The sequence below is a fragment of the Monomorium pharaonis genome, chromosome 7, assembly GCF_013373865.1.
Source record: "Monomorium pharaonis isolate MP-MQ-018 chromosome 7, ASM1337386v2, whole genome shotgun sequence".
Lineage (NCBI taxonomy): Eukaryota > Metazoa > Arthropoda > Insecta > Hymenoptera > Formicidae > Monomorium > Monomorium pharaonis.
In genome coordinates this window covers 19774171-19789695 of record NC_050473.1, presented here as the reverse complement: position 1 = coordinate 19789695, position 15525 = coordinate 19774171, and positions in this window count along the sequence as shown.

Genomic DNA, 15525 nt, shown 5'->3' with positions numbered 1-15525 from the left:
TAATCGACAAGAAAATCGTTTTACATCAAAGTGAAAGGCTTCTAGAAATTCTCATATACATTAACTTGTAAATACTTTGTATAAATGATTTGTATAAATGACTGTTAACCATATACGGATTCTAAATTTAGCGTACATTTCGTCAGATGCCTTTTCGACACGTGTCGCGAAAACATTAATTATTAAAAAAAAAAAAAATAAATAAAACATTCGTACAAAAACCATCGTACTATTAAAGACACTTTCTAGTTTATATTCATGTTTTCATACTTATTTTTTTAGCTGTTGTTTAATAAGTATAGTTTGAAAACAAAGTGCTGTTCCAAATTCATTGCTTTCCTCTATAATTCTATATACATTCATATATATTCAATTAAATTTATTGAAAAACAAAGAAGAGCGACATCTCATTCGAATCGCGACGTATACACTCGGGACTTTTCGGTTTGTCTCCAAATTCTGGAGCTCACGTAGGCGACCACACGTCGAAGATTTAATCCCGCGAGGACGTGGAATGCATTTCCGCAAACTGCACGCCCAACCTTGGAAGATAATATCAGTCGTAACACACAACACATGTCGAGCGCGAACGTACATACACAATCGCGACGTATGCGCTTTATATTCATTCATGATTCATACACCCACCCGAAGCGCCCGATTGTATTATACATGATAAAGCTGTTTACACTGTCGAACCTAGGAAACATCAGGGAAGCAAAGAGAAACCGAGGGAGACAGAGCGAGGAGAAAAGAATGGAATTAAACAATGTAAACGGAAAAGCTAAATAAAATCCACATCAAGATAACGACTAGACAATTCCAGAAGGCAACGAACGATAAAATAATCGCTCCCACGAACCTCATCTCTGGCGAATTTCCCTCAAAGAGATCTCCCGACGTCTCGGCTTTAATCCGAAACCAAAGTTTTCTCTCCTTTTTTTGCGAAGAACACAGTTACAGAAAAGATAATTACTTCGAGAGCCCCGCTGTACGATCGAGATGTTCAATTGAGAATGTTTCCTTTGACCCATGTATTTTTGCGATCTTCGCAAAGAAATTCCTTTAATCAAACTTCTTTTTAATCTTTTAAACATTTTAATTTTAACCGACGTAATGTTTGTCAAATATTAGGTCGATATTGATCTTTCAGAAACACAATGTTCCTAACGCAACGAATGTCCGTATTTTCAAAATACCGGGAAAACGAAATATGCGAAGGTTAAAAAACACTTTTGCGTAAACGCTGCACGAGAAAGAAGGTAAATATTTTTGAATAAACATTTCTTGCAGGTTAATTTCTGTTCATGTCTATCAAAGAGCCGGAAACACAAACACGCATTTGCTGTATTTAGCGAAGCAGGACATCCACCGACGGGGGGCGAGAGGGGGGAGGAGGAGGAGGAATGGAAGATGCACATTGCGTAGAAAAATCTCCGACGTAAATCAACGTTCCGCCTCGACAACACAACACCTTACTTATATAACTATGGCCGCGCGGTATTACTTCCGTTATTTAAAATTATAAATAATACAGTGGCACAAAGATGCGATTATTTATGCGAGGTCTCGCTTCATCACCTCAATAGATCTTGCGCGATTATGCAGACTTTTGTATGAATACCTATTATATCAGTATTTTTCACTCGGAATTTTAAATCTCGATGGAAAAACCAGCAGGCTGCTAAAATTTCTCCTCGAGCAAAAAAAAATTAATTCATCAACGCGTTAAATGTACTTTAAATATTTTAATAAGCAAGTAAGCGGAAGCTGTAAATGAACCATTGTCTGTATAAATGTAATTCTGTCGATAGAAAAAAAAAACTGCAAGGAAAATATCCTCTCTTCAAATATCTTAATTTGAAAATCTCTGCCGCATTGCCCGGAGAATCAGATATGGAACGGAAGCTTAGATTCGTATCAGTTTTCACAAATAAATCTCTTAATGACCCCTGTGTGGAAAGACTCGGAAGACGTTCGTGTCGCGGAAGCTTATCGGAATAAAGCGATCTGCTGATCAGCTAGAATAAAGGATTGCACGTCACCGCGTGTGCACCTCGTCGATATTTTGATGCACGTCATTTACTCAGCGATGTAGAGCCAAATTGAGATTCGCCTGTGACCAGGGACAGAGGACCATCTTTTAGGAATATTAAGGCCTCGAGCACGTCACTCAGCAACTATACCGGGTCGTGACGTCAGAGGCGACGTCAAACGAAAGCGAAGTCAGTCAGAATTTTTTTTCTCTCTTCAACAATCGACATGTGGGTCGGAATAAACGTTTTTTTTTTTCACGTTCGCGCTCACAAATGATTTTTCGCGAGTTAACAATAAACCAAAAATATCTTTCGCGAGATTTATTTATTTTTTTTTTTTTATCAAAACAGATTTATATAAACGGATAACCACGGAAATAGCTGTGTGTGACTTCTCTTCTGTGATGTCATATCTAATTTAATACAGTTAACGATGGATCGACATTATGACATCTCTTGAGGAAAAACATGTTGCAATCAGATTTAGACGTACTTCACCATCAATTAATCACGGAAGCTGCCGTGACACTCGTATTTTTTTTTTTTTTTTAATATAATTTATCTCATTCTCCTTTATCAGCATTTTCAAAATAACGTCCGCCCTCCGAACAAAACGGCGAAGAAAGAAGCGAAATAGTCTCGCTATTTTTAGCAGGTCAGGTGGGTGCTTCGGTAATATATATATATTCGTCGAGGAAGTAAAACGAGTGTATAATATAAAGTACCGCCGCTCCAAAGACAGTTGTATAAATAATAATGGCAAATCGGCCCTTCATTCACGAGTCGCGTATGTAAGGTGGCTTATGTAAAGTCACGCGTCACAGTGAGAGAGAGACAGAGAGATACTAATTGGGATCATAACGCGTGGGCGAAAGTGAAGTCGCCTTCTAATGATTAACACAGCATCGTTATTCGCGCAAATGACGCAAACACTGACGCAGCGAGCGTCTCTCGCGTGTTACATTAATTGGCGCGTATTCAGATACTAAAAGCGGATTAATAAGAATTTCTTACGACTTCGTTTCTATAAATTTAGTACGATACAGCGAATACATTAAAATAAAGACTTTCAAAATTTACGCGCGACGTTACGTATGCACTGTATGTATATTGTTGTTCATTAGACGAGTCTCTCAAGTGTAGGAATTACAGCAACCAATCAGACGCGGCCTAGTGAGTTGTCTAATTGGCTAGCCTTACTCCAGCAAAAAAGCACTTAAAGAAGGGATTCGATTGATGAACAAACAGTATAGTGAAATTTTAACCTTTTTGTTAAATCTTTATTTCTATATATACATATATATATATATATATATATATATATATATAAAATATAATATTTCTATATATAATTCTATATATAATATAATAATATAATAAAAGCTAAAGATATCAAGGTAGATTCAATTATAATGATGCAGTTTTAGGATATTTGCTAGTTAAATTTTATTTATTCAAAAAGAATTCTCCGAGACTTCCCAGATTTAGCAAAAATTTTATTCAAAGCTAAGATTGGAGAATTTTGTTAATGTTGCCTCAAAATATTTTTACTTTATTAATGTGTCCCTTAATTATCATTAAAAAAAGTCACTTAAGTTTTAATGTATTAAATTTAATAAAATACTAAAAATAAATAACATGAACTAAATAGCATATAACGATTTATCGGCAACATACAAATCTAGTTCGAAATACAAAACACACATAATGGGTATATAAAACGGTACAATGTGCTTTATCATATCACTGTTTTTTTTATAAAACAACTAAATATATAGGACCGATGAAAATGTCAAATATAAAAATAAAGATGATATCAAATAGTATAGCGAATTTTAATGCCAAATAATTTTTGTATAATTTTTTACTATTTTTAGCTCATATAAACTGCGCGCCGCATTTTTGTCAGTTTTGAAACACAGTTGCTAATGAAACCAGAATGCATAATTTAATAATATTGATGTTTAAAAGCAGCTATAAAATTCTCTCACCGAAAAACTATAAATAATTTATTGCAAAAATAATAAACCTGGATTTTTTATAAAAAATTGTGATCACACGATTACAATTATTAGTAGTCATGTTTTAGTAATCACAGTATTATTGAGATTTCGCGACATTAGAAGAAAAGATAATCAAGGAAACACAATCTTGTAAGGAAAAAAAAATTACATTTAAAAATAAAATTCTAAATATTATATAATAAAATCTCCATAAAAATCCATAATTTTCAAGGATAAAAAAGAAAGACCCTAAAAATTAAAGGTTTTCCTGGTTTTTCCGTGTAACTCTCTGTTTGTTCCTATTTTCATTCCAATAATGTTTCAAATGTTCCTTTTTGCTACTTTTAATGTAAAAACAAGTTGATTTACAATTGGAACTAATAAAATAGCAAAATAGGGAACAAACTTCAAAAAGCATTGTAACTTCACAGTAGCATTGAAATCAAATCGATAAAATTAAAGATTTAAAAGGAATTGATAAGTTTAATACCATCGAATTAGGTTTTCCCAAGTTTCCATAAAATATTCGTTACTTGTTTTTATATTCAAAACCACCTTAGTTTTAAAGTACTGTCTTAAGATTATCCAATCTTCAGACAGTAATACAGAACCGTATTAGCATCTTAAAGCAATATTTAAAACGATCTTGAAATAAGATGCAAGCTATTCTTAAAAATGCCAAATAGTATCAAAACTTTGACTTGGAATCACATATGTAAATTATAGAGATGAAAATGAATTGTTAAAAGAAATTTCCGAAACTTTAGTCCATGCCCATCTTTTGCTAGACTTTACTGTTAATTATTGAAGAGTGCACTTTTACTTCGTCGATAAGCTGTCTCTAGCTCACTGCAATGTCTAGCCCGACCCTGACACTCACGTACTCAGCGAAAGATGACAACGTCACACAGTAGAGAGTAATGTTTTCTATTTTCTACGAATATACACGGAATTCGATCGGGCAATAATAGTGTCATCCTTATTGAATCGATTATCCGTTGCATACCGAACCCTCCAATCATAGCCGACCTCGATATCTCGTAACAAAAAGAAACAAGTGCATATACATATAAAAATTGCCAGTGTTAGTAACTCGCAGTAGTACTGCGGCGGATTTTGGTGCGTAACAACAATTTTTGTAAATTTTACAAATCCCCAGCCAATGTGAACTGCGCGCCACATTTTTGTCGATCTTGAAACAAAGTGGGAAAGTTCAACGTCGAGGGCTTTCAGGGAACCCAATTGGATTTTCCGTGACTCCGTTAGCTATATCATCCTCTTCTATACGAAATTGGCTTTACGTATTCACAGTGCCAGCCATTGCCGTCGCGCGCGAGAGATGAAGACGAAAAGGAAAGAAGCTCCGGTTTCAGCCAAAAATGACAGCGGTTAATATGATCTGTAATTACGATCTGGAATGCCATCGAAATAATGCCGGGGAAGATCAATCCTTCGCCTTCGACTTCTCGGTTATTATTATCCGTGTACTCGCGCGTTTTCACGAGTCGCGATCGATATGCCCTGACAAACCGCGAGGTAGAACGAGGAAACTTACTCGAGATAATAAGGTCCAATCTCGGAAAAATGGGAGCACGGAGAACGCCGAGAGAATGTTATTGATCGCCGACACACCGATGTGTGCGCGATGCAAGTGGGTGTTTTTTTTTTCCTCCTCCTCGAGTAAATCTAGTTTTATCGATCGGGATTTTTCGTTAACGCATCCTTCGCGTTGTATTTACGTTGTCCGGTTGTTAACGTTGTTGAGAAATCGAGCCGGTCGAGATAAGGATCCTTGTATAAGTTACACGAGTCACTTAGGTACGAGTGAACACGGCGAACGACGTTCTCGACTTGTCACGCGATATCCACGAAACATTGGGCAACGTGTACGAAACTACGTCTTAGAAATCGTCTTAGTTCACGTCTTAATTCGTAAAGTGGAGAAAGTTGAAACACACGACGATCGTGTATGAATCTAAAAGGAGCTATCACAATTTTTTTTTATAACTAGACAATACAGACGCGCGCTTCGCGCGCGTTATTAACTTTTTTTTACTTTTTAAAAATAAATTGTAACGATAATTGTATAGATAATCATCTATACACGGAGAGAATTTTCTCTTAAAAATTATCCTGAAAATTGTGGTAATTGTAACAACATAAGCCTCGAAGAATTTTGCTATATTTTTAACAAAATTTACTAAAATTTTAATAAAATTTGGCAAAATTTTGATAAATTTTACTATATTTTTACTTCTAACAAAATTTATTAAAACTTTGCCAAATTTTATTAAAATTTTAGTAAATTTTGTTAAAAGTATAGTAAAATTCTTCGAGGTTCACGTTGTCTCACAATTACCACGATTTTCAAGGTAATTTTTAAGAGAAAATTTCGCGTGTACAAATTTGACAGCTGTCAAAATTCAATCGCAACGATAGCTACTCTCGCAACACGAAGTAAGCACAGCAAGAGAATCGATTAGTATTACGGAAAACTGTCAACAATATAATCGCTTGCACGACTTTTTAAAAAAAGAGGATTAGTCTTCCATCCTATTAAACCAATGAAAAGTCGCAAATTTTTCGGATCGCATAAATTATTTACGCTTATAGAATATTTCTACGTTGTAAAAAATTGTCACCGAACATGACTTAAAGACAAGCCTGTTTGACGTCTGTTCATTTTATTATACGATTGTAATTTCACGCGTTAAGTTTGTGTTTTCGTATTCATCAGCGCAAAAAGTACCAAGGTTACTCCTGCACGGAGACAATTTTGTAATAAAAATTGCTATGGTAAATAGTAAACGCGGACCAAGGAAGAAATTATGAAAATTTTTACCATGTTTTTCATCAAATTACCGCAGTATTTACACTACTTATAATTACCTGAAATTTCTTTTTCTGCTCCACGACTACCATCATATATAGTAAATTTTACTATAAGATTTTCTCCATGTGTAACCCTTCTATTTTTTCGTATTGGTACAAATCAATTAGAAGTCCTGTAGAAGAACTGTTTATTAAATATTTAAAAAAAAGCATTTCAATTTGCGCAAGATGATTTGCGAGCGAATAATCGATTTATTAAAATGAAATTCTCGCCTCGTTGGCGCAAATGACAAAGCCAAGGATCGAATAGTCAATTGATTCGCTTTGAAATCCAAATATTTACTCTCGATTCTCGAATGTCACTCGCGCGACGCGTTTACTCGTACAAATTTCACATAATCGTGATCACATTTGAAACGGAACCCTGCATTACGAGCGCCATTTAACGGCGATACGAAGAATGTCTCGGTTGCTCCGTAACAACTCGGGAAATTGATCAATTTCAATCATGCGACAGACCAAAAGTATCTCTCGCAGATCCAACTCGACTCGGCCTCGTGTATACACATTGACGTAATTCGGTCCTCGCGACGGCAAGTAATCAAGCAATCGAGAGACCCGGCAAGACAGATCTGATCGACGCCCGAAAATAGGTCGAGAAAGGTTTCCCTAGTGATTTCTCAATCACCCGTACACAACGTCTTTGCCCTTGACTTCAACGACTTGACATGACGACATCGCGAGAAGCGGTTATTCGGGAAGCATTATACCAGTAGAACGGACTATATCTACCGAGCTATGCTTTTCATCTGCGAATGCTTTGATCAATCTCTCTGCCACGCGGAGGGACCAATAGTTTCCAGATTGCAAGCGGTTGAAAATGAAAGAAGCTCCCCGACTATTGAAACATCAGGCAACGAGATCGTATTCTTCGTTGCTTGACACTTTACTTGGGGCAGACTTGTAATTTTTGAATGCACGTATAATTATTTGGGAAAAGGTAAGTACTCAACTGATAAACACTGGTAACGAATGATGGCATATCTCGATCTTCGCCGAGGAAAAGTCGAGCCGAGACTCGTGAAGTTGATGACTCGGAGACGCGAGAAGTGATTCGTTAGACGTAGAACACTTTAATATTAAAAAGGATCTTTAATGCAATGGTTCTTGAGAATAGTCTTGTGCATCCTCTTAAGAAATCCGCAGGACGGTTCGTCGATAACGACACAATTTGCGCGACAAAGAATTATCGATCTGGTATATTTCACAAAAAACAAAAGCTTGGTTCAACAATTATATAATATAAATCAGGGTTGACAAGTTAATATTTTTTAAAACTAAATTAAAGTAAAATAAATTACTTGTAAAATTAATTACATTAAAAGTTACATAAATAAAGAACTCCAGAACTCACAGTAGTTTAAAAGTTATAACATTAAGATTAAATTAAGAATTAATTTTAAAAAGTATTATTTATATTAAATCAGAAAGTCATAACTTTTTGAAGACAGATTACTCAAAACAGTTACAACAAATCTTCAAACAAATAAACTAATTTTTCATTTTAATTATAAATTCAATTATATGAAATAACGAAGTATTGTATTTTATTTTTCTTTCGATAATTTCGCCCTTACACATGAGTAAATCTTAACTTCATTATTTAACTTTTAATTTTTCACTAGTTACTATTCAATTCTGCATAAATGTACTAGTTACATTACAAATGGCGGAGTGTATAGAAGTCGCGTGAGAAGTCCAGGAATTCCGATCGATTAGTTCGAGCCAGAGGCAGGATTGAACAGTACCTTTGAAGAATAACGATATTGCGACATATGCGGATTCAGCTGAGCAGAAAATTACATTAATTTCCAACGAATTTCTCCGTACCGATACGACATAACGTAATACGGATGAAGGGGACACTATTTGGCATGAAAGGCTCCAATATAATATATATAATCGATAGTTCGGTGGAGGGAAATTGCTTTTAATTGTAAAGCGAATAATTACAGGAAATAGAAAAAGATATAATATCACATTCGAAAAAAAAAGAATTATAAGATTCAAAGACGTGCGTCCGAATTAGAGGACACTTCTCGAAAATACATCGTAACATCGACTTCCGGTGCACGTGCATTAGAATTCTTTAAATATCTTTAAGACCCAAGTAGCAAACTGACGTCAAATATGGTCTTAAAGACGTTTGAAACGTCAAGAAGACGTCATTAAAACGATATTTGACGTCACCTTGCTACTTGGGGATATTGCAGTTGCATAACGCCGACCGGTGTAAGAACCGGTCGAAAATTGACCGTACTCAATATCCACGTCCTTCTGCTCTTTTTTTTTTTACGTCCGTTTTCTCGTCGCAACCGGTTTATCGGTCAAAGCAAAAGTTAGCTCACGCGGAAATTAAGCGGCGGTCGCGACTAATTAGCAGTAAATTCTCCGCGGATCACCGGAAGTGATCCCCTCCGACCGCCGATCGGAAAACGATAAATCGTGCGCGCGGCGGCAGGGGGGGGGAGGTTGGCGCGCATCATCGATCCCCGTTATCGGACGTAGGAATTTCGCGCTCCACATTTCGCGTCACAATTATTCACGGAACATGGAGACGCGGAAAGTAAAGGAAAAAAAGGGAGCGAAGAAAGGGGGACGGGGGGGAGCACTCTCGCGACGAAGAGAAAACGACGGGAGGGAGACGGGGGAAGGGGAGATGACGATGACCTCGCGGGCACCAAATTCGGAAAAACGAAAGTTTCCGCACGCGTGATCCCTTTCCGGACAGAGGGTCCGCGTTGCGCAAAAAAGAAAAAAAAAAAGAAGAAAAAAATCCCCTCGTCGCCGAGAGTAAAAGGAACACGGAGCGCGCGTTTACTCGCCGTGACGCGCGCCGTGACGTCGGCGGCCGATTCACAACACACTCACCATCGGGGACGTGACGTTGCTGCGTGTTACGGCGTCGCCGGGCCGGGCTGCTGCCACCGCCGCCGCCGCCACCGTCGTCGCCGTCGTCGTCGTCGCCGTCGTCGTCGTCGTCGTCGCCGTCGTCGTCGTCGTCGTGCGGCCGTGTGTGCGCGTTATCCCTCTCCCGTGTGCGTTATCGCGCGCGCGGCCAGCACACCGCCCGCCGTGCGGTCGTGACGCGGCGTCGCTCGCTCGCTCGCTCGACCGTTGTTACAACACACGAGAGTCCGCGGTAAGCTCCCGGTACGGACGCGCGCGTGTGCCGTCGCCGCCGCCGCCGCCGCTGTCTCCTACACTACTCCCACTCCGCCGCCCTCTTGCCCGTCGTCGGGCGCGAATGTGAAATTGCGTGTCGCCGAGGACGCCGAGGCGTCGCGACGCGTCGCGACGCCGCCGTTACCCGCACGCGGAACACACCGCCGTGGAGACGACCTTCCTCCCTTTCTCCCCGTCCCCCTCTCTTTCGACTGTTCCGCCTGCGTTTCTCAAATGAATCGATACTCTCTCCCCGCGGATGGATACGCGAATAATGTGCAGCGCACGGGCTGTGTGCAGCACGTGCTACGACGTATACGCCGACGGATACGCGCGCCCGCGCGGCAGCGACGGTGGCGGCGCGGCGGCGCGGCGCGGCAACACGAGTGCCGCGCGTGGTTCACGCGGGTAGATGCGGGGGGCCGACGCGATGAACGCGAGAGGAAACTGAGGAGGCCGGTGCACCGACCACTGCGGCGGCGGACCCGCTGCAGCTGACGGAGGCGACGATCGGCGGCGGCGGCGGCGACGACGACGTACACGAGAGAGACGCCGACATCGTTTCCCAATCCGTCAGCAGCTGACACCATCTGACACTTAACTTCGTCCGGTTCGCTTTGCTCGGCCGCCGGGAGGGTCACGGCGCTGGCTACCGGACGCATGCCACGCGAGTGTGCTCGCCGGCCGCGACCGACGGCCGCCGGAGACGGCCGAGCGAAGCTGGCCGCCGCGCGTCATCGGGGGTTGCGTCCGAGTTTAAATTTCATGAACTATCCCCGGGCAGATAGGGCAGAGGTGGACTTCTTCCGAAACTAGCGACGGACTGGGAAGAGTGGCTATGTTAACGAGTTAATTTTTAACTTAAACTTGGTCAACAGCGAATAACGGAGTAATGTAAATCGTTCGATCGATGTCACAGTTCATAGGATGAAAGAATGATCCGTGTGAAATGCTGGTTGATGACCAATTGCAATTTCTTCTATGTTTCTACGACGATCTAAATAGAGACTGTACCTTAGTAGCACAAAACATTGGCGCAACATTGAGAAGTAATGTAAAAGTAATATTCCCAATATTGGGCCATTATTGTAAAGTAGACACTTCATCTTATTTAGCCAATTTATCTAAATTTTAAACAATAATATTAATTCAATATTGGTTTAACATTGAATTAATTAATTTTTCATATTGGACATTAATTGCGTTCTGATTTGGAACCAATATTTTATGACCAATATTAACGTTACATTGGGAAAACATTAACCAATGCATTCCCAATATAACCAATGTTTAATCAATATTAGCCAATGTGCTGTCAATGTATTGCGTTACTAGGGTACATTCGATTACGGAGGGTTTCAAAAAATTGGCAAGTTTTCAATGCGATTGGATCTCATCTTTATGCGGCTTTCGAAAGAATTTTGACTATCCGAAAAGAATTTTAATTGTTTACGAGATACTAAAGATAATCCAATACTAGAGTCGTTTGTGAATTTCTTCGAGTGAATACTTTTAAAAATACCCGAACACAAACATTCTGCGTAGCTTACATGTTCCTTATAATAACATTTTGTTTTAAATGATTTAACTTCAACTAATTCTTTTCAAAACACGTAAATCTTATTAATTCTTATTTCAAATTAAAAAAATATATTTATGCGAAAGAAAAAAATTATATTGTCATATAGAAAACAATATCTTTTTGTTATTTCATAAATAACAAATTGAGTTTATAAATAAAATATTAAATTTATTTAATGCTCTATATTATAATTGTTTCGCTTAATCTAGTTTTTCAAAATTACGATTTAACATAAATAATACTTTTCAAAATTAACTTTTAATTTAACTTAATCTTAATATAACTTTTAATTGTGTCTATTTTTTATTTATTTATTTATTATAACTTATTATAACTTTATTATAAATTGATTGATTTTATAAATCAATATATTTAACAAGTTGACTTAATTTAAATTAAAAATAATATTAATCCATTTAATTTATCCAATCTTACGATAAAGATAAAAAAACCTGAATCAAAAGAAGCAAGTAAATTTTCGAGTGTTTTAAAATATCGTATTAATATTCTTCTATTTAAAAAATCAATTAACATCTATTATTAATTTTTAAAAACAATTTCTATTATTATATGATATTTTCAATAATAACAGTAATCTGTTAGAATAAAATGTACATATGAAATGAAATATGTTGACTTATATTTAAGGCTATAGCTCAGCTTACGTACGAGTCAGAAATATATGAATATTCAATTACAATCAGTGGCGCAATAAAGAAAGATGACGCCCGGGACAATTCCCCCTTCCCCTTCCCGTGCCTTTTTACCATATTATTATATCAATAGCAACCATCAATAAATTAATTATCTCTTAGCTTTTTGTCTTTTGTCAAGCAGCCGAAATTATGTCTTTTTATCTTTCGTTACAAATTTGATTTAAAACTTTTGCTTATAATGAAGAAATATTATACTGCTAAATTAACACCCTTTTGCTGAGATAGCGCCAAAGGTAGATCTCCTTTTTTTATTATACTACTAATTACAATTTATATCTATAATAAAACATTTTAACCCGTATTCAGAACGCGCTTATAAAGATGTTAGCGCGCTTTTTTATCATTCTATCTTTATCATTTATTGGACATAAAACAAAGATAGATGACACAAAAAGTGCGCTAACATCTTAGAAGCACGTTTTGGATACGGTCCTTTATATTTAATATTTCTATATTGAAATAAGCTATATTTTAAAAATAGTTTATATTTATTTTTTTGTAATAACATTTGACTATTTGATTATTACAAAATAGTTTTGAAAGATACAATATTTATAAGCAAAAGAGGTACATATTTGCGATCTATTTTTTTTATTTCTATCATGTTCTTTCATCAGAATTGGCCAAGTTAATATTTAAACTAAACTAAATACTTTAATTTAATTTTTAAACTAAATACTTTATTTGTAAATATATATACATGTGTATATAAAGTTTAAACAAAATAACAAAAAATATTGTTTTATATAGAAATATATCTTTCTTTACTATTTCTCTTTTTATTTGGGTAAATTTTTAATTTAGAAAAAAAGTCAATAAGTTAAAATTTATGTGTAAAATAACTAATTAATTAAAAATTGACATCCTTGAAATTAACTAATAATAAGTTAAATTTAAATTTAAAAGTTATGATTTTTTGACTTTGTAGAAATTAATACAATACCAAGAACTAATGAACTAAATCATTGTACTATGTACTCTTAAAAAAGTATGAAGTTGATATTTGAATCTATTTAAATAATATTATCTCTTTTCCGCGATGCTGATTAGTTCTCTTGCTGCGCTAACTTCGGCTGTTATCGCAGAGTATATAAATGATAATTTGTATAGGCGCTTATTATTGTAATTTATTTTTGAAAAGTAAAAAGTAAAAAACAAAAAATTAAATAGAGCACACAATATGCGTGTCTGTAATGTCCAGTATCTAGTACAATTAAAAATATCAATTCAGAAACACATTATTTAAAGTCATACATTTCAACTTACAAATTGATCATCTTCAGTGTACATAACAATAAGTACGCCGGGAGCAAAAGAATGTAGTTAAATTATAAACATAATAAATAATTAACCAAAAGCGTAAAAATCAAAATTTTTATAAAAACAGACAAACTACTTCTGTAGAAATGGTTGTTCTACTTAAATTGACGAACCAATTTTTTTGCTGCGAGACCAAGTGCTCCAGATTAAAATTATGAAAACGGGTCAATCCGGATTTGATGGATATTGCAAGAAGATACATTTGCTATTGGACGGAACAAAAATATAAATTTCTAAAAATTAGTTATCTTGATTCCACTCAAGAAATTAAAGCATTAAAATTAATATTAAATTTAATATATAGTATGTGTATTAAACATTAAAATTAATATTAAACTTTACATATTTATCTTTAAACTGAACTTTAAATAAAAAAATGTTTTGTTTTTGGTTCAGTCCATAGACTAATGTTAATACGTACATTTTAATTCTAAACAAGAATTTTCAAATCTATATAAAAGAAATACAAAATCTTGTTACAAAAATTATTGTTTAATCGATAGACCTGTCCCCAGCATTTCCTTAACATTTTATTATGTAATAGTCGTATGTAATCTAAATTTTATATTTCAGATAAGAGTTAAAATAAGAGTTAAAATACTTTTTTTTATACAAACATGAGGATTATGATAATGAAGCCATTCCAAACGCTTCAGAAAAAACGAAGTTCTTCACCGTTCTGTGCATACGTAACTCAGTTTCAGATTGGTTTGTATCGATATTAAAAAAAGTTCAGTCTCTTAACAGCTTGTACACAATATCGAAAACATTAAGAAAATTTATAACTACGCGTAAAGATGTATTGGATGTTTATCAGTTTGCGATGTCGTTCACAAAATTAACTGTACTGATTATAATATCATGTACATCGGACAGAAAGGCAACTTAGAACAAGAATCTATAAGCATTTTATGGATATAAATAGAAAAAATTGATCACTCTCAGTAATTTCTAGTTACTGCATAAAAGAAACCTTTTTAATTAGAAATTTAATTAAGGTCATGTTGAATCTTAGACAACAAACGATCCAATTAAATTAAGAGAACCATTTTTGAGATGGTTTATATTAAAAAAACAATATCTAGATTTAAATAAGCAAAGTGAGACGAAATTACTTTCTAAAGGTTATCTTTCTAGCTTTAATTTTATTTCCCTTCTTAACAATTACATTCTGTTATTACCATTCCCTTTGTAATTCTCTTTTAACTTTTCTTGTGTGCTTCCTTGGTTTCTTTTCTTCTTCAATCTTTGCATTCACTAAACATTTGCTATCCGAGACACACACAAAATTTTTTTTGGTGCTGTCAAATATATCTTACATTTCTAATCCGAGAGAATAATTAAAATTAATAATATTACTATCAAAATTTGTATTACACAGAGAAAATATACTCTATCAATTTGCACATAGGATTAAATGATTAGAAATTAATCCCTGATGTGTCTCAGAAATTTTAAAAATTCAAGAAAACATTTTTTAATATTTGCAATTGTTTTATTTTGTAATACTTGACAAGATCGACACCTTTCTTTACAAACGTTGGGTACTAATCTATATAAAGAGTTGTTTTTATAAAAATTTGATTCTTATGCTTCCGGTTAATTATTCATTATGTTCATAATTTAACTGCATTTTTTTTTTAATTTTATTTAACTTCTAATTTTTTTATTGTTGCTGAATCCTGCTTTATTATAATACTTGTTTGATTTAAATAACTTTGCAAATAATTATACCTATGTATAAAAAAAACCCTTTTCATTATTTCGATCCATTGTTTTCTCTATAAATAGAATGCATAAACGGAACGCAA